This window comes from Vicia villosa, linkage group LG3 (genome assembly GCF_029867415.1).
Source record: "Vicia villosa cultivar HV-30 ecotype Madison, WI linkage group LG3, Vvil1.0, whole genome shotgun sequence".
Taxonomy (NCBI): domain Eukaryota; kingdom Viridiplantae; phylum Streptophyta; class Magnoliopsida; order Fabales; family Fabaceae; genus Vicia; species Vicia villosa.
Genome location: NC_081182.1, coordinates 121,262,998 through 121,268,997, shown reverse-complemented (window position 1 = coordinate 121,268,997; position 6,000 = coordinate 121,262,998).

Below are 6,000 nucleotides of genomic sequence, written 5' to 3'. Positions count from 1 at the left end.
TAGAACATATTCTTATCTCATCATAGGTTCAAACAAAATATCAATCCGATACTCGGAACATCATATATGTATTTCCAAATTTATCCGAAAATGGGAACACCGACGTCATCCATCAACATACTATTACACACTTTACGTTAACATCCGAACATAATTTCTTTGTACCAGTAACAATACTTACCATTCTTGAAATTGAACTCATCTCCTCGCAAACATTGATCAAGAATGGATAACGATGTTGATCGGAATTGTTCATCGGAAACGTTGATCGTAAAAAGTGAGACAAGATGAAGATGAACGAGACTGAGGAATATTGTGAACAATTAAAAAAACAGAATATGTGATTAATAATATATTATATTATTATTATATTTTTATTACAATTTCATATTAATATGTTATTGAAATATATAATAATAATAATAATAATAATAATAATAGTAATAATAATAATAATAATAATAATAATAATAATGAAGAAAATAAAATAGATAAATACAGGTTAAAGATAAAAAAAGCAATTGTAATAATATATGCTACTGTTTTAATAACTTATTACTAGTTTTAAAAAAAATGGGTTGTTAATTAATGTAAAGATAGTTAAATGTTTGTTTATTAAATTGAGATTAACTATGAAATAAATTAGTGTCATACCCCAATTTTTGACCTAAGATACCACCTCATATCATTGCATATACATCATTTGCATCTCTAACAAATTGCATAGCTTGTGTTTGTTACTTGTGCTCAGCAGGGTTTAATCAAGAAATCACTCATCAGTGCAAGTAACAATCAATTAGGGTTTTATTCTCCCTTCATCTCAAAAGAACTATCTTCATCAACAATCAACATTTGGTCCTCAGAGATTCACTTCAACAAGCTCAACAGCTTTGAATCGACCAAATTAGGGTTTTGACTGAAGACAGCATACTCTTGATTTTTGCTCAGAATTTGACCTAATGACTTGGGACATGACCTCAAGACCCCAAGTACATCATCTTGACCTAATTTATTGGATCAAGACATCCCTCACCCAGAGATTGATCAAACAAATCCTCAGATTAGGGTTTTGAACTATCAGGGACTGAAAATCAGGGATCACATTTGGGAAACCCTAAAAATCCCCAGGAAGTCAATCAAAGGTTTCAATCATCTTCAAATAATCCCTATGACAACATCCAATGGAAATTACATCTCAATTCAAGATCCACAGTCATCAATTTCATCAGGTCGACAATTAGGGTTTTTTGACCTAATTCACTGAACAACTGCCTTTTTAATCAGGACATGGTGCCACAACTCAAATCATGGCTCAATATCCTCTAATGCCTAAATATGATCCATTCATACCATTCATTTGGTGAGGATAGCCTGGTTCATTTGAAATCTCCAGAAACGCGATTCGTCTGAAAAAGTCAATTGTACAAGATCACCATTGACTTTTGCCAATCAATCAATCAATCAATCAATCAAATTTTTCAATCAATCAATTAATCAATCAATCAAATTTATCAAACTCTTTTTGCCACAAGGCTGGCTAATCAATCAAACCTTTTTGCCACCGTACTGGCTGATTAATCAAAGTTTTTGTCACAAGGCTGACTTCATTGAAACTTTTGCCACAAGGCTGGCTGATTAATCAAAACTTTTTGTCACAAGGCTGACTTCATTGAAAGTTTTTGCCACAAGGCTGGCTAAAAAACATCTTTATCATTCTAAGCGCCATAAGTGGCACAGTCCATGGCTTATAATGAAAAGATTTTCAAACAAAAACAAACAAATGTATGTGATGATATAGATTAGATACATCGAACATTTAGATGACATTTGTCTCTTATCCTTTGCTTCCACTAGCATAAGTGGGAACTACGATTGCTCTGACTTTCTCAACATCCCTTTGAGAATATGTAGGCACAAGGTCTTACTCCTTGGCGGGCAAAACTTCTCTCTCAAACCACTCAAACCTTAGCACCCGTAGACCCCGAGCTACAGATGCTCTGATTCCCTCTAAGGGATATGTATGCAGAGGATCGCGATGATCTTTGCGAGCATAATCAAACAAACACCTTAGTCTCCCACCTACTTCATAACAGAACCTCCACCATAACATAGAATGAAACAAACACAACAAAGAAACCTATAGAGTACTATAGATACGTTGGGTGCTAATATCTTCCCTTCGTATAACCAACCCTCTTACCCAAGATCTCCCCCCACTTTTTAGGTTATTGCAACTTTTTTCCTTTTCCTCCTTTGGAAATAATAAAAAGTTTGGTCGGAACAAAGAAAAATCATTTTTATGAGCACTCGAGCCCAAAGAAGGCATCAGGTGTCTCATCCCATAAAAAAGAGGATAAACGATTTTTCACCCGCACAGAAAAATGGCGACTCCACTGGGGACCATCTTTTTATTGTTTCCAAAGAAAGGGTTATTTCTATTTGTTGTTTTTCATTTTAATTCTTGGTTCTGTGGTTCTGTTACATCGGTGATTCTGTTACAAGTGATACATTATGGACAAATCCTAACCCGGATTAAGTACACATAAGAATTAGGTGGAGGGTATAGTCATGTATGGCATACAAGGAGTCAGTCCTTAAAAAGTCAGCATGAGAATCCTTCCGCTCAGTGGAGGTTCCTTGTTGGTAGTATATGTTTAGCAAGTTCAGTTGCGAAGACATTATTGCTTTCATTGAACTGTAGAAGCTGAGTTGGCTGTACAACCCATAACCCATCCTGGCCTTATTAGGACGTGGTGCAGAAACGATCCAGGTGAAGACTTGGATAGTTGTCATGCGGAGAACCACACTCAGACGAGTTTTTTTCAATGGTTTTTTCCAAACTTTGGAAGGGAATTTCTCAAAATTTCACCTACAAACTGAAAAAAACTTCCAACATGAAAGTTGTAGATTTTGATCCAATGAACAACTTTGACACATATAATTTTTTTCCAAAAGATCAACCATTTAAGAGATATGGAGCTTCAAAGTTGGCATCTTTTGAAAATTTCACTTAAAACTTCATTTTCTTCAAAGTTCATGGATCTTTTTCACCCATTTCCTTAAAGGTCTTGAAGAAACTTTCAACTAGGGTTTTGAAGTGTGTAACACGAGCTTTCCAAAATGTCCAAGAGCATGAAAAAATATGGAGTGTAGCCATGGTTTTGAATTTTGACATTAGTGAACTTTTCACTTGAAATTTCAAGTCATTTTGCCAAAGTTATGAACCATTTTGCCAAATGATCCAAGTAATGATGCATAGATGTAATAATTGGAAGATATTTTCAGATTTGAGATCAGAATGGAAAGAGATAAGAAGCTTGGCAAAATAACCATGGTTAAGTCACTTTTAACCATTTGCATTTAATGTGAAAGATTCCATTTTATCTCTTAAGCCAAATCATCACTTCTTGATCAACTTGCAAAAGCTTTGCATTCAGAATCCTTGGCCTATAAATAGAGGTGTAAATCACTCTTCAAATCACACCAAAACCTCACAAATCATAGGTTTTCTCTTTCTTTCTTAGAATGCAAGTTTCATGAGTTTCAAAGAGAAGAAAGTGCAATTTCGATCTCTTGCAAGTTCTGAGCAAAGTAATGCTTCCCACAAGTCATAAACATTATACATGATGTGTCTGATCCATCCATACACCCCAAAAACACCAAGAACTCAGAATCACTACCTCACTTCTCAAATATGCATAACATAAGCCTTATCATGCCAATTTTCATTCAAGCTCAATTCTGTCAAATCTAACCATCCAAACACATCCCATATACTATATATGAGCTATCCCAATCATCATCCTTGACCTGTAACTCCAAAATCACCAAGCTTGATCCTCACTTGAGCCCTACTGCAGATCGAGCATCACCAACTGGTCCAGAGGTTTTCAATTCATTCCAATCATCCAAACATGTTCCATAAGGTCCATTGAAGCTGTCCAGATCAAGAAACAACAACTGGAACTCCTCATTTGCAGAATTCGATTCTCAGTTTTGCCATTTTTAAGGTAAGCTCTCTTGAACTTCAAACTCTATGAATCATGCATCATAAATGAAATATTGCTTTGCCATCTTGTTTCTGCACTATCACTGATCATTAACCCTCAATCAATTTCATAATTCATCAATCATACACGATTTCAGATTGAATCATAGAATTAGGGTTCTTCGCGTTCATCAGAAAATTGATAGCCTTAGAGTAAAAATAAATGAAATTAAAGGTTACTATCATGTTCCTTATGAAAAAACGAGTGAGATAGACCCTTCATTTGATCAATTTCATTCAGTTTCAAAGATTTTCAAAATCAAATGGGGATGGTGTTCTTGGCGCCTTTTTTTTGTTCAGAAAATTCAAATATTAGTTTTCAAATATAATTAAATGAGTGTGTGTCATTAACAAGCTGCGCGCGCAGCTCAGTTGGTTGTTGTTTTGAGTAGTGAACCTCAGGGCGTGGGTTCAAACCCTGGCAGGACCAAAACCATTTTTTTACAACTATTTTTCTCCATTTTCTTTGCAACTTCATTCAATTAATTGACCAATCAAATTAACTCATTTTTTATTCATTTTTTGCACACTTCTCATTTAATATATATATTTTATGAATACCAAAAAAAATCATCAAAAAAGATTTATTTAATACATTTTTAAATAGGTTTAAAATGACATGTTTTTAAGTATTTTTAAATACTTTAAATATTGTTTTATTTGATTTTTTTTTCAAACATAATCACTTGTAAATATTTTTGTGGTCAAACCCTAATCACTTAGGTCTTAATTGAGCATTAAAACTTGTTTTAACTTAATTAAGTTGATTTCTTTCAAATTCAAATCGTTTTAAAACAAGCGATCGCAATTCTTTTCAAAAACGATAAACCATTTCTTTTTGATTTTTCGATTGATCAATTGATTTTCAAAACGAAGTGGGGCCTCTCGAATATTAGAGAGTGTAAGTCCCATTTCTTTTCCTTTTTTTGTACAGTTTTCAAAACAATAAAACTTCTTCAAAATAAAATCTTTTCAAACAATTTTCAAATCATTTTTAAAACAACAAAACTTAAAACTTTTCAATATACCATGGGCCTTCATGTAGGTATAAGTCCCAAGCCCCTTTCATACCCTTTTCTTTTTCTTTGTACAGAAAACTTCTTTTTAAAACAAAACTTTCAAACAGTTTTTCAAACGACGAAACCATGTTTTGTAAATAAAACACGGGCCTCCATGTAGGTATAAGTCCCAAGCCCTTTTGTAAATACCTGTTTACATAGCTCAAGTGGGTCTCTCCCCGAGTATGAGTCCCGAGCCCCCGTGTATACAAATGGATCATGCTTACAGGTATATTTCCTTCATAAACTCCATTATATACACACACTTTGTCATATATATGTAATTGTTCATACCTGTTCATGTTTGTTCATACTTGTTCATGTTTGTTCATATGTGTGATATGTGTGCTTGTTCAACTTAGTACAACACTAGGTTCCCCATAGCCTCCTATTGGGCTTCGTGCAAAGAATCTCCACTAGTTTAGGTTAGGACATAGAGTATGGTTTCCCGGTGAAATCGCTCTAAGAGCTCAAACCAACTATACCATGCCTCCCCTTGGGCTTTGTACAAACGAGTGACCCTCCGGTAGCCTCCTCTTGGGCTTACAATGCAAGGACCCTGGATTGTCCCTCCCGTAGCCTCCTCTTGGGCTTACAATGCAAGGACCCTCGGATAGCCTCCTCTTGGGCTCCGTACAAGGACCCACGGGCTTCTTATAAGCACCCCCAATATCCAAATCAAATACCCTATGAGATTAGACATTTATCATCTCTATGATAGGAGTATCTGTTCTATATCATCACAAACAATCAATCAATCAAATTTATCAAACTCTTTTTGCCACAAGGCTGGCTAATCAATCAAACCTTTTTGCCACCGTACTGGCTGATTAATCAAAGTTTTTGTCACAAGGCTGACTTCATTGAAACTTTTGCCACAAGGCTGGCTGATTA